Genomic DNA, 26,076 nt, shown 5'->3' with positions numbered 1-26,076 from the left:
CTATGGGGACACTGTGTATGGGGCAATTGGAGGCACTGTCTATGGGGAAATTGGGGCACTTTCTATGGGCAATTGGAGGCAATGTGTGTGGGGGGCACTGTGTATGGGGCAATTGGGGGCACTGTGTATGGGGGTACTGTCTATGGGGCAGTTATATGGGGGGACCGTGGCCAGAATAGCGTTAGGGGGCACTGTGGTAGGGTGACCCTAATACTTTTTATGTCTGTGTGTCCTGTACTGATGGGAGGGGCCCCGTGATTTCTGATGGCGGCCCTGCCACCATGGGCAGCCACGGACGCACAGCTGAATCCACTTTTGCCAATTATGACATGCGCACCGCATTTCAAATTCAATCAAAAAAAAAAAAATTTAATGCTGCTTTTTTTATTTTGTCTATTTTTTTTAAGAATAACTAAATAGAGGGGCGGCAAATTTCCGGTCGGCCCCAGGCGACGAAAGCCCACGCTACGCCACTGGTTTACATAGCATATCTAGTATAAATAAATCTAAAGCAACTGGACTTGTTTGGTAATGTGTTGGCCCTAGAGTGAGGCATCCTCTAGTTTTCATCAGGTAGTGACTTTAATGAGAGTGAAATTAGGCCTGCAAAAAAACTGGCCCCCACCTTTTTTTCCCTCTTTTTTTTTGCTCCCTAGATTGTACATTCTGAATGGCACAAAAGTTGTGGAGTTTCCAGGGGTCACCTATGTGTTGTCACTACATACATCCTCTGTATGTAGACGGGGCACACTAAAAAATACCAATAATTTGACGTTAGTTGTTTTAACCGTTTTTTAACCGTTCCTTGGGTTTGTAAATTACTATTTGCTTTGGAAGAATTCAGTGCAGAATAACATTATACTAATGTTATTAGGCCTATTTTTTCCATGTTTGCTGTAACTACAGTAACCACATTTTCCTCAGGGCATGTTTAATGCAAAGAGCAGATAATAGAGGTATACTTTTGTATTCTGGACATGGCAGTTAGGATTTGTGGCATCCTGGTATGAATTTCATCAGATTCTGCTTGTGCTATTTAAGGCAGAATTTGTGAGCTAAATTCCCATGCCTGAAAAATGCTAAAGGAACTGCAATTTGTTATTTTTTCTAAAAGATCATACCATGGCCCTGACCAGACAAAAGAGGAAAAGACAATAAAGAAAAAGGAGAGGAAAGAGCAAGGGAAATGCATGGAAGGAAGGAGGATCCCACATCCTGGCAGGAAATTCTTAAGCTGGGAACTACGTAGAAGACTTATTTGACAACTTGGGGCTGGCTCCCTTGGGAGCTCCTTCTGTGCATTCGACTTTAGAGGAATGTGTGTGGCTGTTTAAACAGGGATATGCTTATAGCTAGCAGAGCTCCAGGAACTTTCCCATCATTTGCATCAAATACACTTCTCCTGACCTGTCTGAGTATCTACAAACAGCATCATTAGCTATGAAGGGCTCAACCTCATGGCACATGCAAAATATTATTATTATGTCTACTTGTACAGATGTAGGTTAGGCTAGAATCTGAGGATTAAAAATATATTCAGTAATAAGCAATAGAGCACCAATTTTCCTGAAATGGCTGTAGTTTATGCTGTGACAGAAAAAGTAATTAAGCAGATGTTTCACAATAAATTCAGCATTTTCAGTGGAAGCTTATTTCTAAAATTCTCTTATTGAACATTTACATTATGCATTTTTGATAAAATTATTTTTAGAGCATCCAGACTGCAATATGACTAACTACAAAAAACTTTTTCAAAGAAAACTATGCCCTTAAAATTTTTTTTTTTTTAGAAATTGTTTGGAAAAACATTTGGGCAAAGGGGGCCTTTATGACATGACTATAGTAGGAGCTATGCAATTTCCTCTTTACAGATGTGTAATACACAGATTAGTTGTGTTCCCAGGTCTTATTTTGGTTAAAAAGACTAATTTCATGCAATACCATATTTTGGTTGTGATACTAGACTTTCTTAAAAAAGGTGAGTTGCATCTAAAACCACTTTCATTAAAGCTTCATCTAAATGCACTCTATGTGGTTCCGTATAGTTGTGCTCAGTGGTGATCAGTCCTTCTTGCCTTCCATTTCAAATTGAATACTGCTGCATATTGATGCACTGTGTTGTGTGAACCTTGGAACTACCATCACCTCCTGACCAGGCAGTAGCTCCAGGGTTCCCTAAGTGCCCTGCGCCTAAAGACTAGGCACAGACATCATTCACATGCCACTGGAATTGACATGAGCTAATGCATGAAAGCATTGTGGTGTCACACTAACATCATCATTGTTTTTCCCTCCACTAGGTGTTGCTTTGGGATGTGTTTGTATTTTTATTTGACCATAAGAATGGCTGGTGTAACAGCCCAAATGTTGACATTGCAATAAATAATCTATTTTAGCAAACTAACACATGCGAGTACGCTTTTCCTTCAACATATGGATATATTATAATAATAACTGCATAAAATAATATATAAAAGTAAACTGCTTCCTATTTTTAGTGATGACCAAATTTTGTCACTAGGCATGGACTAGCTGCGAAATTCCGCATTTTGGCCCCCAATCATTGGGCCCTAGGCAGCTGCCTCTTCTGCCTACCCCTAGTTCCAGCCCAGATAATATTAAAAGTAGACTAAAAATTATTTATTACAGTATACTGATTTTTTTTTTTTTTTTACAATATGTTTTGCAATATGTAGTAGAAATACATTGATTGTAAGATTTTTAATCTGCACAAATATGTATGCATTTACCTTTTTTCATCATCTATATGTATATACATGCCTCTGAAAAATGTATAGGGATGAGGGAATTTTTTTGCCTGGCAGAGAAATTTGCATTTTTGCGAGCTGCAAAAATGTTAGTGAATTTGCACCAAAATTTTCCCATGTCTAAATTTTGGCGGCAAAAATTCAGTTTTTTGCCCATTGACTTCAATTTGGAATGAGAAAATGTCCATTGATTTTAATGCATTTGGAGTGAGAACCCTATACATCATAACAGGTTTAGAGAGATATGTAAACATTGATGTCATTCATCCTTCTGTAGAACCAACAATATCTAGGGAATCAATAACTATACATACTACAGGTATCAGACCCCTTATCCGGAAACCCATTATCCAGAAAGCTCCGAATTACGGAAAGCCCGTCTCCCATAGACTCCATTATAATCAAATAATTCAGAATTGTAAAACTGATTTCCTTTTTCTATGTAGAAATAAAACGGTACCTTGGAATTGATTCCAACTAAGATATAAATAATCCTTATTGGATGCAAAACAATCCTATTGGGTTTAATTAATGTTTTATTGATTTTTTAGTAGACTTAAGGTGTTGAGATCCAAATTACGGAAAGACCCCTTATCCGGAATACCCTTGGTCCCGAGCATTCTGGATAATGGGTTCTATACCTGTACTACAATTGCTTATATTCTCATACCATTCTGCATCACGTCATCTATCCCACTTTTGAACAAGCCAGCAGTTTATTGGGGCCAAAAAATATGGCCTCCACAAGTGAGATATGGTCATTGGTCAATTTATAGGGATCTTTATCAAACTTTTTATCAAATACTTACTTATTAATGGCATTGTAACAAGTTATTTTAGATTAACTTCCTTACAAGGTATTTGGGCAAAATAAAGAATATAATCATTTCTGCAACATTTCCTACGCGCCGACTACAATAAATACAACTACAATAAATACAACTACAATAAATACAATAAACTGACTGAATAAATTTAGTTGCTTGATGAACAGTTTTGTTTGGCCATAGTGGCTAGGTGTAGAAGGTGGCTATTTCATCTGTAGGAGTTTGCATTTCAGTTACAGATATTTTGAAAGCTTCAAACTGGGTCAGTGAAGTCTGGTAATAAAGTCTGGTAATGAAATGGCAATGAAATTCAGGGCAGAACACAGAGAGGTTAATTACTGCAAGCTGCATTGCAATGGGGATTGCTTGTGTTTGTCTCTCCTGTAAAGCACTTTATCATGTAAGTCCTAAATATTACAGGAAAAGGCAGCAGTAGAATAATCACTGTTGCATTTGCTGCAGTGAAAAAAGCTAGTAAGACAGAATTGGTAATGTAAATCTCACTGTATTCTGTGAGTAAGACCTGCTTTGTGGTGTGCAGTGCTGTCCTCCCAGGCTAAACAAACATTTATTAAACTGTAGCATCATTTTTTATGTCAAACACTGAACTATACTTTTCTTCTTAAAGGAAAAATAGCACTAAAAATTTTTAAGTAAAAAATCTATTCTACCCTGCCCCAATAATTGCCCTATCCTGCAAACTATTTATTAATTTGAATGCTTTATTAGAAAATACTTGTTAAAACTTGGCTTCCGGTCATTTGAAAAAAGGTGATACAGCGATGCAGGGGAAGCATCCACTATGCGGCAGTCGATTGATGGAGCCTAGCCTGACTCCTTTCTATACAGAAGGAAGGCTAGGATCGATCAATCGATCGTCGCATAGTGGATGCTTCCCATGCATCGCCTTATCTCCTTTTTTCAAATGACCGTAAGCTAAGTTTTAACAGGTATTTTCTAATAAAGCATTCAAAATAATAAATGGTTTGCAGGATAGGGCAATTATTGTGGCAGGGTAGAATAGATTTTTTACTTAAAAATTTTTAGTGTTACTTTTCCTTTAAGTGCCATTAATTAACATGGTAGTGTGGTCAGACTCTTGGATTTATATTTGCAATATATTTCTACATGCATGTTATGAACTAAGGGGTGAGTGGTAGCAGGTAATTAGGTTAGTTATAGTCTAGAGTGCTTTCTATCTCTGAGAGCTTAAAGGACAATGAAAGGTTAATATAAATTAAAAGTAAGTCTAAAGGCATTCTTTTTAAGTACTTACTGCATATCTAAATTCCCAGATCCCTGCTTGTTTCTCTGAGATATGGTGCTGGCAGCCTACAGCAGTGTGAAGACTACAGTGACATCACTGAAATCTCTCTGTCCTTCCTGTAGGCTGCCAGCGGCAGCCTTCCTATTCTCTGAGCATGTGTGTAACTTGATCCTGTCTCCTGTTCTGAGCTACACATGCCCACCAGCCAATCAGAAGCGGATCTGCCAGAGGGGGGGGGGGAATGAAACACACGTGCAGTATGAAGAAGGAGAGGAAAGGAAGGGAGAATACCTTTTTAGAGATGGCTGCCTATTCTAGAAAATGTGAAGTAAGTGTGACTGAGTAAATATTTGATTAGGTGAGCGTTTTTACTAAACAATAGGAGGACTATTGGGCAGTATGCTTTTTAAATTTTGACTTGCATTCTCCTTTAAGCCCACAAAATCTTATATAACATTTTTATTAAAGGAGAAGGAAATGCTAATAAAGAGTTAATCTCAAGCTGCAGGCATACCTTTAGTTCTCTCAATAGTGCCCTTAAGTCTCCCCATATTGCTCCCCTTCAGATGATCAGAAGCCTCATAGGAAAAGAAAATACTGAGCTCTGTACAGAAAGGTCCCATAATGCCATGCTCCTGCATCAAGACCAAGACCGGTGTACATGTTCAGTTTGTAAGACTATGAGGAAGCTTCCTGCTGATTGGCTCAGATCACACATTCCTAAGGGGGGGAGGGAGTTCTTAGCATTCTTGAGGGAGGGGGGAGCAGGAGTGAGCTGCTTGTCTCTGGCGACAACCAAGACAACAAATCCTGTTTCTTTTGACAGAGTCAAAGTCAGTGCAGCGTTTCTGTGAGTGCTTATGGCTGTATTTACATAGGCCTTTCTCATAAAGCTTACTGAGTTTTTACCTTTCCTTCTCCTTTAAGCAGGGGTCACCAAGGGCGAGTGCCTTTAAATGGATGAAAAAAGAGTGCTTATTAATGCAATTCTTTAAGGTCCAAACACACTTCTGCCAATGTATCCATTCTGCGTCTTCTTGTGAATGGTGCACAACTGCGCCTGTTGACACTGGCTAACCCTGGAACTACCACCAACCTAGGCCTGGCGGTATCTTCAGGTTTTTCCATAGCATATTTTGTCAAAGGGCACACCAGACATTGGCCTGACCCCAGCAAATACCAACCCTGTGTTGAATGCATGTTCTGAAAGTAATGCAACCCCCCGATCACAACATGCTACAAGCAACTTGCACCTGATTTCTGTCAAAATGGAAGCTCAGCTGCTTTTATTTTGATGCATTCTGAGCAACTGTTGTGAAGGCAACTTGGTATGTGCCTGCAATTTAGCTGGAACTGTAGGAAAACACTGGATTATGGGTGATATTTTGTATCTGAAATTGCACTTTTCATACTGCACTTGCATTTGCAAATGACCCCTAGTATGTTTCTGTGTAAATATTACTAACTGTTTTGTTTTTTTTATGTAGCATTTTTTATACACTTTTTTATATATTTTTTTTATTTGACATTTTTTATACATTTGTAAATTTCATTGCAATTAAAAGCAGTATATGGCTGTTTACATTCTTAAAACCCCTGGGCTCTGTTGCAAGTCAGCTGGTCAAAAAACCTACAGGAGAACTGACTTCCATTACATTTCTTAAAGTAAGAACAGATAAGGACACCTAACTGTCTGCTGGAAATCACATGCCTCTGAGGGCATGGACACAATTTCCAAAAACACCTTTGAAAGCTATATAATTAAATATTAATTAATATAAATATGAATTAATATTTAAATCTTTGATATGTGGGTCAAAGATTTATAGCATTTAAAGGGTTACTCTGGAAGCTGTAGTATAAAATCCAGCCTGCAATTTAAGTTGCTAGGTTACCATACTTAGTAAAATGCTCCAGAAATTCACCTTTAGCAGATCTACTGTATATCAGGTATATAAGCAAGAAGGAATATGCCTGCATATCTCTTTCCATAATACATAAATCCACATACTTTAGTGTTTAGATAAAAAATCTTAGATACTAAATGCTTGGGTGCCAAATAATATTAAATAATTATTGTAAAATTATACAGAGAAGACTGTAACATTTCTTGGTCCCTGGGTCTTTAGCAGGGGTGCTGCTGCCAAAAGGCAAGTTGAGATTTTTGCCTTAGGCATCAGTGTCCATTTGCTTACCAGGGATGGCAAAAAGCCACAATTGCACTTTCTGCACTAGCAATGGGGGGCGAGTGGGGCGGCATTGGAAAGCCATCTTAGGTGTCACAGGGGCCAGGATTACCCCTGGTCTACAAATTTTCATTTTGAACCTGGTGTCAGAATAAGTAAGGGCTTGTGTGCCATGTGATTAGCAATAGGCTATTACACATTAGCATTTTAGCTCTCTAGCCATATGTTACAGTTGCTGTCAATGCCAATTCCAAAAAAAAATATGTCCATGTAGAAGTCCATTTAATTGGTGGTCATTAATAATAATAATAATAATAATAATACGTTTGTTTCATTCTGATGAGGTACATAAAAATATTGCACCCAATGCTTAATGTTTCTCATTAAGAAAAATAATAAAGAAGTAGTGTTTCTGCAGAACCTGATTTTTAGAAAAGACTAGAGTTTTAGTTACCTAGCAACTCTGGCAGTCAGTATGAGTTGTACCATGGTCTGAATGAGTAAATTATTTTTTTTCCAGAATGATATAAGAATAATTATTATTAATTATTGAATTATACTTGTCAACAAAATTACATGATTTTTAAAGTTAACAAAGCCATATGAATAGCTTATTTTTAATAAATGTGTAAGCTCAAAAAGGCATCTCGATAATAGTTTTTTATCTTTTCAGTTTTTTACTCCTATTTTCCTCCCTGAGTGCACCTCATTTACCTAAGAGTTCAGGCCTGCTTGTTGTGTACACTTTATGTTGGTGCACAGTTGTCTGTAATCCAAGGTGTGATATCCATTAAATCCAGTACATTAGATTTATAATCCATTGATGGAAATCTATCCAGTGTTCCCAGGGATTACAGTGTCCAGTATTAAGTCCTGGTTTTCCTCTTGGGTAGAAGTGGGCCACCAACTAAGCAGGGGTGACTGACTCTAACGGGCACTGGAACCTGGGGCTCTAAACTACTCTAATCAGAGAAGGGACCTGACTAATAAACCTTCTGGTTCTTATACAACAACCCCCCCATCCCCCCTGTGTGCGCGCATAGGTGGGAGGGGGGGAAAGGAGTAGGGGCAGGGTCAGACTGGAACGATCCCTTCACTGCTCCCCCTTCTGGCAATGCCTCTCCCCATATGCGTTAAAAGTAAGTTTTCAGGGGAGGACTTTGGGCGGGGGCCCCTGTGGGGGGTTAGGGTGGTGCGGCAGGAGCTCCTGTGGGGGGTGCGGGTACACAGCAGAGGCACCTTGGGTGGTGGTTGGCCCCTGGGTGGAAGCCCCCGTGGGCCCTGCACCTCCCAGTCTGACCCTGAGTAGGGGGAGACATTACTCAAACTTGCAGTGCAGCAGTAAAGAGAGACTGAAGTTTATGAGTGCAGAAGTTACAAGGCTGAGGGTGCCTGGTAAAGAGAATAAAGTAAAGTAAAGAAAAGAAAAATATCAGTTTGCTCTTTTGAAAAATAGATTTAAGTACAGGATTAAGAAAGAGGACAGCTATTAACTGATGTGTTTAAAAAAAAAAAGATTTTTCCTGATGGAATCCCTTTAATTAATTTATTTCCTTTCCTTTTCTGGAGACAAACAAAATATAGCCATATATGTCACCTTGAGAAATCAATCTCCAAATTGAGCTGACACCAAACAACTATTTGAAATAGGGCCAATAAGAACTGTTTTCACTACTGAAAAAGGGATGACCAACAAGAGCAAAGAGATAGTTAAAATAGCATCTCAGTTGATAAAACATTTGAAAGTTTGCAGAGCTGTTCTTTTTAGTCAGTGTGTACATGAATTGTATCCTTTTTGGTGTACTGATGCCTGCAGTTACATAGTTGCATAGTTAAGGTGGCCATACATGTGTAGATTTTTAAAAGCTTATCGTGAAACGATCATTTAAAAGTATGATTTGTCTATCAATAGAAACAACCATTTCAAGTGATAGTGTTTAATTGAAAGTAAAGAAGATAGGAATCTGATGGTGAATTTTTTGATGATTCCTTTTGGATGAAAGATTGCTAGATGTATGATCATCGGGTGTACACGAACCTTGCAATAATTTGACAGTTTTATCCGATCTTTATAGCAAAATCCAATCAAGCCACGCCGTCTATACAAACCTCGCTCCCATACACTTCCTGTGGCGTCTCAGTATTGGAATGCTGGTTCTTTAGATTCATGTCAAGAAAGCAAATAACGAGTTGCATCTCCAGAAAGTCTTGTAAAACTTCATGCTTTATTTTGGCTATTAAAATGTATGCAAAGGTCAGGTAAACATCAGTTGACATGTTTCAGATCATCCTGGTCCTTGCTCATAAGAATAATTCAAAACCAATGACATAGTAATAAATACAAAAATGTACAAACCCGTGACAAGTTAAACCAATAAATCAAAACCAATAAACAGAGAGTGTATAATTTCTGAGAATGGGCATACCGCACTAAGAATAATGGATGACCCCTAAACATCAATATATTACATCATGTCTTCAGCTTTTACAGCAAAATTGTGTAAATGTCTTACCAACAATCTTAACATGCTATCTTCTAATACTATCACATATGTTTAAAACATTAGAGCTATTCATTTAGGAAATCCCTATGGCATAATTTAGCAAATAAAAGTTACTAGTATATTGCATACCCCCTAAATTTAAACAAATGAGCAATTATTCATTACACTGACCCATAGAGGTATAGAGCAACACTCAAACAGAGCAGCAATACATATCAATTATATGAGACAATTAATGTCCCTTCTCTTATTTAAACTCTAAGGAATCTTAGTTTCCAGTTTGAAAATCCAAAAAGCTTCTCTATGATTTTTAAGATTCATTGTGTTGCCTTGTCTGATTGGTTCAATAACCTTGCACCTTCAAATAGTCTGTATTCCCCATGTTACAATATGCAAAATGTCTACTAACTGGTGATTTATGATCTTGTTTCTCAATAGTTGAATGATGTTCCCTTATGCGATCCTTTAATATTTGTAGAGTGCGCTGTATGTGGCAACCCCCACAATGTAATAAATAAACAACTGATCTAGTATTGCAAGTAAAGGCCTAAAAGGCATAACTCTCTTCAGTGATATTAGAGAGAATATACTTATAGCACTTATAGTCTTATAGCACATACACCTAATTACTGCCACATCTAAAGGTACCAGTTGTACTCAGCCATGTAATACCCATTATATTCTGTCAGCCCTGCCTCCTCCATAAATGAATTGCCATATCAGAAAATAGGATGGATGATGTTTCTACCAAGGTTTTTGGGAAAATTTTCTGTAAAACAGAACAAAAGCTTTTAAAGGCACATTCTTTGTATTTCTAGTGGTATATAATGCAATGAGGAATACTTCTTCTGGACCCTAGCAGGGCCATTTTACAGAGAGCCTGGATGCAACTGCAAAAGCATGCTCCTTAATGCTTAATTTTTAAACAATCATGTCAAGGCTCTGACTATGCTCTGTACCTAGCGCTGGATTGAAGCTCTGACATTAGGGGCAGAGCACAGCACTAAAGGACACAGGATAGCCTTGTGATCTGTGCCAGGCCAGTTTAATTTGCTCCCAATTCACCCCCAACCATCACTTATGAATACAGCGATGCTGAATAAGACAAGGATAAATTAAAAAGGGTGCAAGGGTCCATTATCCAGAAAGTTCCAAATTACGGAAAGGCCATCTCCGAGAGACTCCATTTTAATCAAATAATTCACATCTTTAAAAATAATTTCCTTTTTCTCTGGAATTATATTGGGTTAAATTACTGCTTAAATAATTTTATTAGCAGACTTAAGGTAGGAGATCCGAATTAAGGGAAGACCCCTTATCCGGAAAACCCCAAGTCCCAAGCATTCTGGATAACGGGTCCCATACCTGTACATTAAGTTATGTATTGTTGTGAAGCAATCAACAATATTACATAAAATCATATATCCATATCTGCATTTAGAACAGTTGCATTAATAGGTTTATTAGTTAAAGTTTTTAACATTAAATTTGTATTTCACAAATACATAAACACAGCAAATTTTTGTGTTTTCTATTTGCATGGCTTACTTTAACGAAAACTGGATTCTAGCCCTGTTTTTATATGGTAGCTAAAGAACAGCTTTTTCTTTCATATTTATATACAGAATGAAAGAAACCTGTTGGCATGCTTTAATGTGCTGACATTATGCCAATCAGGAAATCATGTTATCCGGTAGAGTATTTTATTTAACATTTGATTTTATATTACAACCACACTGAAACCTTAATTGAGTGTTTGAAGAGAAATAAGATACCCATCATTTTTGACTCATAGATCCACAGTTACAAAACATGAGGAACTTTAAAGAAAATAACCTTTCAATTCAGCATTTTATTTGCTTGGACACATTTTGTGGAATGTAAATGTGCTAGTTGGCTTATGCATTTCTTGAGTAGAGAACCTCTTTCATGCTGTTTAATCATGTGATTTCATGCTTGCAGTTTGCTCCTATAAATTGTTTTATGCACAGGTTGTTTTCATGCTCGTGCATAAAGGAAACTCCTACATTAATTGTCATGACTTGTTAGACACTCCCTTCCAGTTTCCTGTGGTTATCTATTTATGTGGTTGAAATGTATATATACTGTGTGTATATATATATATATATATATATATATATATATATATACCTGTATATATAAAAAATAATCGTCCGTAGCCGGCACACCCTTCAATACTTTGTCAAAAATTTATTGAAAACATATTGTTTTTAAAAACCGACGTTTCGGTCCTCATTAGGACCTTTCTCAAGCCCCTTACAGCTTCCTCGAGTTCCTCTTTTTTAGGGGAGGAGCACGCTCACACGGACAGCAGGGAGCAAGGACACGCCGAGGTAAACATCGCAGCAGCAGTGAGAGCATGCCAGGCACAGGCTCCCAACAGACGGAAGCATAAGCCCCAACATCGTTAGTGATTAATATATCACGGAAGGTACTTTCTGACTTTGAAAGATAAAGATACTAAAGAAATGGCACAACTGGGTGCATTGTCTTTAAAACAATTTGGCTTATCCAAAAGGAGCCGGTATTTGCCCCCTACATCTTTCTATCTGTTTAGTGCCCAGGGATATTCAAAATTTAGTGCAGGACCCAGCAGGTTTGAGGGCAATGCGATACACTAATAACATGTGCAATGTGGAACGTAAAGCCTTAGGATTCCCTGATGCAGGATAAATCTGTGGTTTATGAACCTGCAGACATGGGGGGTGCTTTAGTTATTCTAGACAATGAGTAATATGTGTAGGAGATCCTTGGTCAACTTGGTGATGGTAATACCTACAGGCGATTAGATAGGGACCCCAGTAAAGAATATATGGATTGTATTTTAGGCATTTTGTCTCAATATCAGGCAAGAGGTGTAGTGAGTGAGGATCTGAAGGATTATTTAATACAGGAGTTTCCCAGTGTACCAGTATTCTACACATTACCCAAAGTGCATAAAAATTTACAATCTCCTCCAGGGCGTCCCATTGTGGCAGGGGTGAATTTTATTTTTGCCCCTTTAGCAACCTTTTTGGATAAGGTATTGGCACCTTTTGTGTCCTGTGGGGAATCATACATTAAGGGTACCTCTCATTTTTTACATAATATACATCAGCTGGAGTTAGGTGCAGGTGAGATTGTGCTGGCAGCCTTCGATGTTAACAGTTTGTATACCTCCATCCCACATGATTTAGGGATGAGGGCAGTTCAGGATGTTTTGGAACACTTCGATTACAGTCCAATGCAAACTGATTTCTTTATGGAATTACTTTCTGTGGTCTTAAGTAAAAACTATTTTTTATTCCAGGACACTTTTTTCCTCCAGTTGCAGGGGACCGTGATGAGGTCAAACGTTGCCCCCTCCTATGCCAACATTTATTTATGTTTGTTCCAGTGCCACTGTGTGAAATGGTGGCGCTATATTGATGATTTGTTGGTAATATGGGGGGGTGACGTTGGCTCACTCCTGCTGTTTAAAGATTTTTTAGATACCTGTGTTCCATCTATTGGGTTTACCCTCACATAAAGCACTGAATTGGTTACCTTCTTAGATACCACTGTATATAACCAGGAAGGGCAATTACTCATGGATCTGTTTGTAAAATCAACGGACCGTAATAATCTACTGAGATTTGATAGCGCACACCCTAGGGCTAATGTTTCCTCTTTTCCCAGGTCCCAATTTCTTTGGGTTAAACGTATAGTGTCAGATGGAGAGAAAGTGACTACACGATTGGATGAGATGACATCCAAGTTTGCACAAAGAGGATACCCATCCGAGTTACTAAACAAGGAGGGGTCTTATGGGAGGGATTTGGACCGTAAAACTATTATTCAAGAAAAAGCCCATGGTGGTAGGAAATTCACTAGAATACCATTTGTACATACCTACCACCCAGGTATGCATAAAATACACTAGATCATTTACAAACACTGGCCCCTTTTGCAAAGGACGTACCCTGACATTCCCGAGTTTAAAGTACCACCCCTGCTATCTTACGACCACGCAATTTACGGGATAGTTTAAATAAACTGACCGGTGCGTTATCAGCATGTTTAAAGTGATCCTTGAGTTTTAAAATACGTGTAAACTTAAAGACATCCTGGGTAAGGATCAGCATGGTGCGTTGGAACAAAGGGCCTTCCCTTGGTTAATACAGACATCTTTTGTTTGGTCAGATTATGCTTGGACAGATTAAAAATTACCGTTTCCTTGTCACCTGGCTGTGCGGTGGTCTGGGGGGGTTTTGTCTGGGAATAGTGCCCCCCCTCCTCGGCCGTCTGTTTCTGTGTCTCGTCTTGTTCCCTGAGATCTTGTGGCCACCCCTAAAAAAGAGGGGGTGCTAGTTTCAATAGAGGTAGTCAAGTCAGAGTCAGAGGACTGTCCAGAGCTGTCAATGGTGCTCAAAGAGGAAAGCTTCCTAGAAAACCTGGTTCTAGGTCAAGGTTTTTGTTTGTAGTCCGACAAGCCCAATAATCACCCATATACCCGTCGGTCCTGCTAATCCCTCCTTACAGTGCTGAGTTTGTTTTTCTTGAAGGTAATTAGTGCCTCTCTATGCTTTTTGATATTATCATCAAGTTTTTTCAACCAATCAATAGCTTATCCTGCTTTAAAGTGTGAAGAGATTTATATATATATATATATGAATTTATATACGCATATATAGATATTGATTTCATGCAATTTTCTGTTCTGCTCAAGTACAAAGCAAGACACATTTAGGGGCATATTTATTTTGCTGTGCCAAGAAAATTCGCCACACATCGCCAGGCTTCGCCGTGTAAAAACGGCGTAAAATTGGCGCAACCTTTTAAGTGTTTTTTCTTCCACCGGAACTTATGGAAAATAACGGCGTAATATCTGGCGTTCAGACTGCGATCTTTTCCATTTATTTTACACAGCTTTTTACTCCATTTTTTCGGCGAATTCGTTTTACACAGCATAATAAATACGCCCCTTAGTATTTTTCTAATGGCAAAGTACAGTACATCCTTATTCCAAGTTTATTTTTACCTAAAGAAATAAGAATATTTTTGTTCATGTATGCGATCTGTTTTCCAGAATACTCAGGACCTGTTGTTTTTGAATAAGGGATCCTTCTATACTTTGGATCTCCATACTAAAGTCTAGTAAACATTAAACAAACCCAATAGAATTGTTTTGCCACCAATAAGGATTAATTATATCTTAGTTGGGTTCAAGTAAAAGGTTCTGTTTTATTATTACAATGAAAAGGTAAATATTTTAAAATATTTTTGATTAAAATTATGTCTGTAGGACATGACCTTCCTGTAATTCAGAGCTTTAAGGATAATGAGTTTCTGGATAATGGATCCCATGCCTGTATAACTCGAGGTCACAAAGCCACATGTAAACACAACTTCTGGCTATTTCGGAAAATGAAGGTGGCACATGAGCCATTGTCCTAAGAGAAATCAGCAAACATAATGAGTAGTGCAGATACCTGACTGTTCAGTCACTGTTCAGATCTCGACAGTGGATGGCGAAAAAGAACAATAGGCAAACATCATTATTATTATAACATCATTATTCTTATAAGAATAAAACAGATGAAGCAGATCAATATAAGTGACATGTTTTGCATTTTGTGGCCGCTTTAAACCCTGATGGAAGCTATAATTTTAGCTATGGATAGATGCAAAATGTAAACAAATTTATAATGAATTTTGCTATCTGGTTGCTTGCTCTATTTTAAATATTATTAACTGTATTTTAAATTTCAAGCTAAAAAATGCTTATAAATAGGATAATCAGTTTTGCAGATTTTTGCCAGGAGTCACCAAAAACAAGCCTTTGTGCAAATATAACTGCAGTGAAAAATTAAAAAAAACATTAGTGGATGTTATTAAACAAAAATTAAATTCCTCTGGTTATCAAGCAATTAGGGCACATTTAACACTGTAGTGTTTAAAGGTAAACTACTTATACAAAGAGTTTTTTTATGTCTTCTCAAAAATAATGAATGTATTTTAAAAAGTTTAAATCAAGAAGATGGGGATGTTAAGGTAAATGAGAGAGACAGATTTGTTACGGTTAAACAATGAAGTAGAGGTTGGAAGGCCAGCGTGGATAGACCACAGCTTGTCCACAAGCAGTTTGGGTGAAGATGCTTGGGGAGGCCAGCTGTGGTGTAGCCTGCATGGAACTAGCTGACTGTCAGAGCACCCTGGTGGGCATCTACTCTAGAACAGGAGGGGAAATGAGTGATTGAAAGGAAAGGGAGGTTGTATATATATATGGGATTCAGTTATCAGGAAGGTGCACTTACCCAGTGCTAAGGTTCAGCATGTAGTAAAGTGGGTGGCAGATTACTGGAAGGGGTTAGTGAGGACCCAGGAGCCATAGAACACATTGGTACCAATGACAAAGTTAAAGGAACAGGGGAATTCCTTTAAAACAATTAAAAATAAAATAGGTGAGCAACACAAGGTAGTAAGTGGGATCTTAGGTAGATATTTTTGTAAATTGAAATTGCTGTAGGGAGGAGGGATTTGGGTTTTTGGAAAACTGGTCTTTTTCCATTAGTTACAGGCTCTTTGCCAGGGATTGGCTGCACCCCAATAATGATTGGCTGATACAGAAGCCCAAAACATAAAGTACAACATTTCTGCCATACTTCTGTAGTTAAGCTTTAGTTTTTTAAGCTTTAGGGTTGCAAGGTTGAGGCAAGTCATATCAATGGGGGATTTTAAAAGAACAGTAAAATCGAGGCTGCAGACACAAGAAGGCTTATTTATTATATTAACAAAATGTGAAAATTCAGCCCCTAAGGGCATTGGGCTGATCTTTTATGCACTTGCAATATTTTAGCGAATAAAGTTTTTCCCACCAAATAATCTTACAACTTTTGTATACTGCTATGCAGTACAGAACTAATCATGGTTGTAGATGAGTGGGCAACTCATTTCCCTGAGAAATTAAGTTTCAGCCCTTGAAAAATGGATCTGGATTTTACAAAAAGTATTCAAAAACCTGTTTCACTGCAGTTTTGCAAATGATACTATGATGTTCAAAGAAGGATTGATTGAAATTCTTTCATACTTACTGTCATAGAGGTATCTGGGGAAAGGCACAGGCCAGTCTGAAATTTCAAGGTGCTGGTAGGGCATCCACTACTTGCTTCCTTCATCTGATATATCAGTCTGAATCTGCTCACTTTCTGGTTACAAATGGTGGCAGACAGAATTATCTACTGGATTCCCCAGAAATGAGGTACCAGCTGGACATTTGCAGAGCTCAATTCCCATTTTCCTGGGTCTAAATAGGCCCGGCACAGAAAATCTGCGTAGATGTTTTACTTTGCAGGAGGGTAAACAAATGACAAAATTTTGTCCACATAGGTGGCTGCATTTCCTCTAGCAGACACTTACATTTGGTCCCTCCTTGGTTCTTTATGAACTAAATTACTGTGCTATTGTCCAGCCTGTATAACAGAGAATGACCCCTAAAGAAATTGTCAAACTTCTGGATAGCCTGCCAGAAAGCTGTCATGTCCATAATGTTTGATGATAGATCCAGGTGGCTACAGAAACCTTCAGCTCAGCGTAAAAGAAAATGAGCATCCCAATCTTGAGATGAAACGGTTTCATTTTTCCTCTGAGGTCTCCTCATTCGACAACACCTGAACTAGACATTCGGACCTTTCCACCAAAGCAACTTCTGATAAATAAAGAATGGAAGTTTGAATTTCTGGTGAAGACTGAAACTCTGCCCTACTTGATTAAGAACCACATCTCTAAGGGTCTATAGTGCCAATGAACTAGACTGATATATGACTTCAAAAACCCTAAAATCTTCATGACCTGTTGCACTGTTGGTTCTGTGAGGTTTTGTAAGAGGTCCCGCTCTTGATGACTCTTGATCATCATCTCTAGTGATAAATACAAAAACCTCCCTGATATTTTGCTGAATCTCTCTGTTCTTGGTGCTGGGACCAATGATACTGTTGAAATAGTGTTTACATACTTTATATTACCCTAATATCTGGTAATATCTGTAGAAATTCAGAATCGGAAATATCTTTGTGGTAGTCTTCTCTTGAATTCCAGTCTGTATAATCCAATTGTTGCTGCACCTGACTGCCCAGGTTCTGAAGAAGAATTTTAACCTTTGTTCCACTACCAGAACCTGGAAGGGCACAATAACAGAAGCCTCTCTGACATCTGTATGCTCTGCCCCCCATGTGAGGAACTCTGTCTTAAATAGAAGAACACTCTAGTAGCACTCTGAAATGGTTAAAGTTAATCATTTTTTGCCCAGGATTTGGCCTTTTTCGGCAGGGTTCGGATTCGCCTGAATCCACTGTCCGGCCGAATCAGAAAAACTGGGTTCGGTGCATCCCTAATTTCAGGCTTAACCAGCCCTTTTCAAGCTGGCACACCATCTAAAAACACCATTAAAGGGAGGGGTACAAATGCAAGATCCCACCTGCCAAATTGAGGCACAAATCCCAGAAAACCCCTGTTGAAGTGAAGCATCCGATTTTATATAAATACATTTCACGCTATAGTGTCTATAGTGTTTAAATAAAGAATATCACATTTGAAATAGGATCCATGTGAATAAAAAACAAATGCCCATGTAAATAAAAGATCTTTAGTGCGTATAATTTTGCCGATTATATTTTACATTCTGTAATACTTACAAGATACTGTATATGTTCAACCCTGGGCCAAAATGTCTGTTTATTTAGAACACCATTAAATTCCCAGCGCAGGAGCTATAGTATTCTAAAAAGAAACAAGAAAAATAATTGTTAAATTACACAATAAGCACATATAGCAGATCAATCATATTTAAACATAGGAGTATATTGCCAGTTGAATCCTCAAAAAAAAGTGTACCAAGTTGTTGTATTCATTTCATTTCTATTTGCTTTAATTGGAATACCCGATCTCTACCCCATCTCAAAAGTTTTATACTGCCTATTACCTGATAGCTTAATTGAGTGACAGTATCTGTGGCTTCTGCAAAATATGCAGGGATAGGCAAATGTGTATAGTCACAAGGAATATTCAATTTGCGTTGTTTTATGCAATCCTTTACTTTTTTGTGTTGTCTCTCTAACATATGCTAAGCCATAAGGACACCTTGTATCAAACAACTTTTGAAGCTGCATTGACTGATCAGAACTGACAGTAGATCTAGCTGTTAGCCTCACCAGATCTATAGCAGTTGCTAAAAAGAACTCCCCTGCGAGCTTGACTTCTGCAAGAGTTGCTACAATGATAGATCAGTCTTGCTGGCACATTCTATGTTAGTTAGCAACTACTAGTCAGAATTGTGCAGCTACTGCTATAAATCTTTTCTTAAGACTTCCTTAAAAGGATCAAATCTTCAACATGCAGGACAGCTAACTTAGAGATACAGTAGCTGTGTTCACTTAAGAATCTAAAACTAGGTACACCTCAAACTTGGGCAAAATGGTATCCTTGTTAGCAGAGTAATCTGGAGGTGCAGTAACAGCCAGAACTCTTACCAATCAGAGTAATGCTGCAAACATGGCTGAAACGTTATTCACCTTATCAAGTGGGACAGTGGGGATGCAGTAGATATAATCTATTTGGATTTTGCCAAAGCATTTGATACCGTTCCCCACAAACGACTGCTTTCTAAACTAAGGTCTATTGGTCTTAGTGAAGTCATTTGCACATGGATTGAAAACTGGCTACAGGATCGGGTACAGAGGGTGGTTGTTAATGGTACATTCTCTACTTGGAATAAGGTTCTCAGTGGGGTCCCTCAGGGTTCTGTACTGGGTCCACTTTTGTTTAATTTGTTCATAAATGACTTGGGAGAGGGTATTATAAGTAATGTATCAGTGTTTGCAGATGACACAAAACTCTGCAGACCAGTCAATTCTATCCAGGATGTGGCATCCTTACAGCAGGATCTTGGCCAACTGGCAATCTGGGCGGCTAAGTGGCAGATGAGATTTAATGTGGATAAATGTAAGGTCATGCACCTGGGATGTAAAAATATGCAAGCCACTTATACCCTTAATGGGACTGCACTAGGCAAATCCATAATGGAGAAGGACCTTGGAGTCCTTGTAGATAATAAACTTGGCTGTAGCAAGCAATGCCAAGCAGCAGCTGCAAGGGCAAACAAGGTTTTGAGCTGTATTAAAAGGGGTATAGATTCACGGGAGGAGGGCGTTATTCTTCCCCTTTACAGAGCGCTGGTAAGGCCCCATCTAGAATATGCTGTCCAGTTTTGGTCTCCAGGGCTCAAATGTGACATTATTGAGTTAGAGAGGGTCCAGACAAGGGCAACTAAGTTAGTAAAGGGTATGGAAAGTCTCAGTTATGAAGAAAGACTGGCCAAGTTGGGTCTGTACACTGGAGAAGAGGCGCTTAAGAGGTGACATGATAACTATGTATAAATATATAAGGGGATCATATAATAAACTTTCTAATGTTTTATTTACCAGTAGGTCCTTCCAATGGACACGAGGGCACCCACTCCGTTTAGAAGAAGGGAGGTTCCATTTAAATATTCGGAAAGGATTTTTTACTGTGAGAGCTGTGAAGTTGTGGAATTCCCTCCCCGAATCTGTTGTGCTGGCTGATACACTATATAGCTTTAAGAAGGGGCTGGATGGATTCTTAGCAAGTGAGGGAATACAGGGTTATGGGAGATAGCTCTTAGTACAAGTTGATCCAGGGACTGGTCCGATTGCCATCTTGGAGTCAGGAAGGATTTTTTTCCCCTCTGCGGCAAATTAGAGAGGCTTCAGATGGGGTTTTTTGCCTTCCTCTGGATCAACTAGTAGTTAGGCAGGTTATATATAGGCATTATGGTTGAACGTGATGGACATATGTCTTTTTACAACCCAACTTACTATGTTACTAAGAAGAGGAAAAAGGAAATTGGTTATATTGGCTATTAGGTAGCCCCAATGCACACGATCAGTTTACTGGAAGCTTTATTTGGTACTAAATCTTGTTTTTATTGAACCAAAACTTGCCACCAAGTCAGGAATTCAAAATCAACTACCTGCTTTGGGGGCACTGAGAGCAACATGTTGCTCATGAGCCACTGGTTGGGGATCACTGGACTACGGTCTTCACCATATTGGATCTCCATGGGGCCTAAAACTTTATCGGTATACGAGAGGGAGTGGAAGACAGCCTTTAACAGCACAGATGGGCATATCTGGTTATGCCCTTTAGGCTCTGCAATGCCCGGCTGTCTTCCAAGTGTTCGTTAATGACATCTTCAAGGATCTTCTGGGTCAATATGTGGTTGTCTATCTGGACAATATTCTCATGTTTTCCATGGATTTAATCAGCCATAGAGTCCAGGTGGGAGAAGTTCTCTCTCAAAAATTATCTTTATGCCAAGCTGGAGAAATGTGTTTTAGAAGTCCCCAAGCTTCCCTTCCTCAGTTATATCATCTCTGAGGAAGGGTTTGAGATGAATTTGCCAAAATCTCTGCAATATAAGATTGGCCTCTCCCTACCAGCAACAAGGCCATACAGAGACTTATGGGCTTTGCCAATTACTACAGATAATTCAAAGGGATCTCTTCTCGCATAGCACCTATCCTGGCTCCTATCTATAAAGGTGGAAAACCAAATGTCTGTTCCCCACAGGCTTTGGAAGTCTTTAAAGAATTGCAAGACTCTTTTGCTTTGGCCCCAGTCCTCAGACATCCTGACCTCATCAATCCTTCTTTATTGAAGTAAATGCATCTGATATTGGCGCATGAGCAATTTTGTCCCAAAGACAGGTGCTAGATGGGAAACTACATCCTTGTGCTTAATTCTCTGAGAAATTCTCCTCTTCAGAACAAAATTATGCTATTGGGAACTGAGAGTTACTTGCTGAGAAGTTAGCCTTGGAAGAGTGGTGTCATTTATACTGACAATAAGAAGTATAGCCAAGCTTTTTGAGCCAGATTGAATCCTGGGCAGACTTGGTGGGCACTCTTCTTTATATCCTTTAATTTTATCACTTATTGTCCTGGTTCCAAGAATAGAAAAGCAGACTCTTTCTCTAGAAGTTTCCTCCCTAAAGACCATCTCCACAACGCGATAATTTTTCCTATTCGGATTATTTCTTCTCTGCTTCCACAGTTCGCCTTAGTCTGCCCGATTATTCCATCTAGTCGGATTATCGCTTCTCTGTTTCCACAGTTCGCCTTAGTCTGCTTAGTCTACTGCTTCTTCAGATACTCCCATTGGCATGCCTTATGTTCCTTCTGATCTCGATCTCTCTGTTCTACAACTGACACACTGTTCTAAACAAGCCAGTCATCCTGAAGTAAAGAAGACCATAGATTTGTTAAATCGTCTTGTATGGTGGCCATCCAAATAGAAAGACGTCAAAGACTTTGTTGCTTCCTATACCATTTGTACCATCTCTAAGTCTAGTCACTCTTTACCTTGTGGTCTTCTGCAACCCTTACCAGTTCCCTCTCGACCCTGGACGCATTTAGCTATGGACTTTATCATTGAATTACATCCCTCTCGTGGCAGTACTGTAATTTGGGTGGTTACTGACCGCTTCAGCAAGATGGCACTTTGTCCCTTTACACAATTTTCCATCTGCTATGGAACTTTCCTAGCTATTTGTTCAACATATATTACATCTCCATCGCTTTCCAGTGTAAACTGTCTCTGACAGGTTCTCAATTTGTTCCTAAATTCTGGCACTCTCTCTGTAAGTCTCTTAGGGTTAGCCATCAATTTCCTTATGCATACCATCCTCAGTCTAATGATGCTGCCGAAAGAGTTAATCAAGCTTTGGAACAATTTATGAGATGCCATGTTTCCCTCTGTCAAGATGACTGATCTGATCTACTTCCTTGGGCTGAATTTGCCTATAACAATGCCACCCATGCGTCTACAGGAAAGTTTCTTTTTCTTTGTTTTCATGGTCAACATGCCTTACCTTTTCCCCAGGATGTTCTTCTGCCTGAGGTCCTCGCTGCTGCTGATATAGTAGGCCACATATCTGCTATTTGGAGTGCTACCAAGGCAAATTTGCACCCTTGTACAGAAAACCAATGTTGATGGGAAACGCAAATCAGCTCCTCCATACTCTCTGGGTGACAAGGTTTGGCTCTCTACTAAGAAAATTCATCTCAGGATTATTGAACCTGAATTTAAATGGGACTTAGGTAGCCACCATGCAGTCCCACATGTGGGTTTGTTTGGAACTGATACAGAATATCCAAATAGATCATTGTGCTGCACATGGCGCCAGCAAAATACCAACAGATGGACTAGAAAAGGGAAAGAAGGGGCCCCCAACCTTCAGGACTTGCCGCAAAACACCTCAACGACCATTTCGCTATAACTATAGCTTTCTCAAGAGCGAAACGGTGGTCGAGGAGTTTGGTGGAAGTCCTGAAGGTTGGGGGCCCCTTCCTTTGAAGACACTGGCTTTTCTGGTCCTGGTCTGTCTGTTGACATTTTGCTGGTGCCGTATGCAGCACAATGATCCATTTGGGTATTCCATCGCTTATTAAAGGACATGTAAAGCCATGTACATTTGCCTTCAATGTATATATGTCAGCACTCCCGTGCTGTGGCGTCCCACACAGGGGCGCATCTGTCACGGCGCAGGGTATGTGCCAGATCAGATGCGCGACCGTGGAGGTGGCGCACACGGGCTCACGGCGGAACAGGCGCGCGCGGACGCGCAACTATGCGTACACCGTGCGCGCGTCGCGACTGACGCTGCGCGCATGCGCGGTCCGTATTTAAGGGCATTGAGGCCTGCAAACAGTGCGAAGTGATCTTTTTGCTTGCAATTTGTCACCGAGCGTTTTCTGCATTCTCCTGATTAATCTTCTGGTTTCTGATTCGGCTTGCTCCTGGTTTTCTCTTCGATTATCCCTTGCTTTGACTCTCGGACTCTGATTTCTGGTTGACCTCGGCCTGTTCCATGACAATTCTTGCAGCTAAGTGCCTTGTTGCAGTTTCCACTAGAGACAAGACCTCATCCTCTACATCTATACGGCACTACTGCTATTCTTAAACTGGGCCTGTTCCTGTTATCACTTTCAGTGTTCTGGTCCAGTGGGAAGCGCAGGAGAGGCTAATATCATCAGACTACCGTGATTCCTGATAATATAAGTTGGGCACGTCTCCCCCACCCAAATGTCACCATTAGTACTGCATATATCCCCTCCACTTGCTAGCACCATCACATTTTCCTAAAGCAAATAGCAGCTTTCACCCGGTGGCCATTTTTCCTCTGATACAAAATCAGTTACATTTAAATATGCAAACAGCACACACACAGACCCTTATTCAGCATATATTTCATCAAGAATACAGGCACAACTGTCTCTGATTCTGCTTTGTTTGAGCACTGTAGGTAAAGCTGAGCTCAGGAGAAAAAAAATGAAGCAGACAGCTAGAGCTGAGCTTCTATGGGAACCAGCAATGCCATCTCTTTACTGGCTGCTAGACTGGGGGCGTGTTTAGTAATCTGAGCTTAGAACAACTGAGCATGCCCACAAGCCAGAAGTCAAAGCAAATTCCCGAGGGAGGGGGCTGAGTGGGTTATAGGAGGAGAAGGAATATAAGGAGATGTTGCCGCCTTACCATTAACCTCTGGACAACCAGTGTAGCAGGTATTGAAAGATTTCAAAGAGGCTGTTCACTGATTAAATTTTTGTGTGTGTGGGGTTTACATGTCCTTTTGAGGTGATTAATACAACATGGAGGGGCCCCTCCTTCTACCATTGCCGCTTTGTTTTTATGGGGTATGTACATTTTAAAAGAATTTTCATGTGTTGGCTGTGGGGAAATAAAGGTTTTTGCGTGATCAAAGCAGGGGTTAAGTTCCATTTAAATTGAGGTTCAATGGTATATGCTTCGTAATTGGACACCCTCTCTTTGGGATACCTGATTTATTTGGCATGTCCATCATCCAATAGTTCAACTTCTCATCTCAGGATTCTCGCTCCCATACTGGGACCTAAATTCATTGGCCCCTTCCCTATTATCAAGATTATAAATCCTTTGGCCATTTGCCTTCAACTGCCCCCTGGGATGCAGATTCCTGATGTATTCCAACCAATTTTCCTTTGGACACCAACCACCTGCTCCTATTATTGTGGATGGAAAACAAGAGTATGAGGTGGAAATAATTCTTTACTCTACACACTACAATTCTAATACTTTGGAAAGGCTTTGGTCCAGAGGAGTTTTCTTGGGTAAAGCACAGTAAAGTCCATGCTTCTCATCTCATTTGTGACTTTTATAAACAGTTTCCTCACAAGCCTGGCAATGGTAGTCCTGTGGCCCCTATGTGGGACTGGGTACTGTGACGAGCACTGGTAGGCGCACATCTTCCTGGCTGCATGTCATGCAAGATGGCTGTAGGTGCCATGTGGTTTTTTAGTGATGGAACACCGGCACACATGAATGCATGATGTAATCACATTACACTTTGGCACCAATTTAAAAAAAGGATGACGCTCAGTATTTGGGTTCATTGCCCAATTATAGGTTCAACTCCTGTGTGTTCTCCCAAAGTGCAATAGGCACAGCACACTTGCTCCTAAAGAATCAGGCCCAAATGTCACTCCTACGCTGAAAACCAGATGGACTTCTGCACAGTTGCATCCTATTTTTTATATGAGATGATTGTGCAGTGCATTAATTTTGACACAACACGCCTTGCGACTGCAATGATGCTGGATTTCTGGAGAAAAACCCTGCATAGTGGAAACAAAACATGCTGCTTGTGCACGTAACTGTATTTCGATCACTGCCCTTAATGACCTTAATAATCATTGTATTACCTGTGTAGCTGTTAAAATCTGTATATATAAGAATGTATTTATGTATGTAGCACCACCAATGTACACAGGCATAAACACAAGCAGGAGTATATTTATTAACAATTGTACAGCAAAAATAAACAGATCTATGCTTAAGTGCTTAGGTGTTTCAAAACACGTTTGAAATTAGGTCCCTGAACCGAAAAGCTTACAATCTATTAGAAAAAGGAAACTAACAGAAATAAAAAGGAGGTGCATAAGTTGAGTGTGCTGCTGCAAGGAAATATTAGCAAAGTGCAATAGAAGATGATTTTAAGGAGCTTAGAAAAGTGTTAGTGTGGTGGCTTTCTTGATGCAAGACAGTAGAGCATTCCAGAGGAAGTCCTGGAAGGGAGTGTATGGTATGGGGATATGGGAGCTGATACAGTATATCAGGGGTCCCCAACCTTTTTTACCGATGAGCAACATTCAGTTTTAAAAAGAGTTAGGGAGCAACACAAGGATGAAAAAAGTTCCTGGGGGTAACAAACAAGAGCTACAATTAGATATTTGGTAGCCCCATATGTGGGTTGACAGTCTATAGGTGGTTCTGTTTGGCACTGCATCTGGTTGTATGCAACTTGCCACCAAGCCAGGAATTTAAAAATAATCACTTGCTTTGAAGCCACGGAGAGCAACATCCAAGGGGTTGGGGAGCAACATGTTGCTCCCGTGCCACTGGTTGGGGATCACTGCAGTATATAGTGAAAAG

The sequence above is a fragment of the Xenopus tropicalis genome, chromosome 5 (genome assembly GCF_000004195.4).
Source record: "Xenopus tropicalis strain Nigerian chromosome 5, UCB_Xtro_10.0, whole genome shotgun sequence".
NCBI lineage: Eukaryota > Metazoa > Chordata > Amphibia > Anura > Pipidae > Xenopus > Xenopus tropicalis.
The sequence above is the reverse complement of the archived record's forward strand: the minus strand, read 5'-3'. Positions refer to the sequence as shown.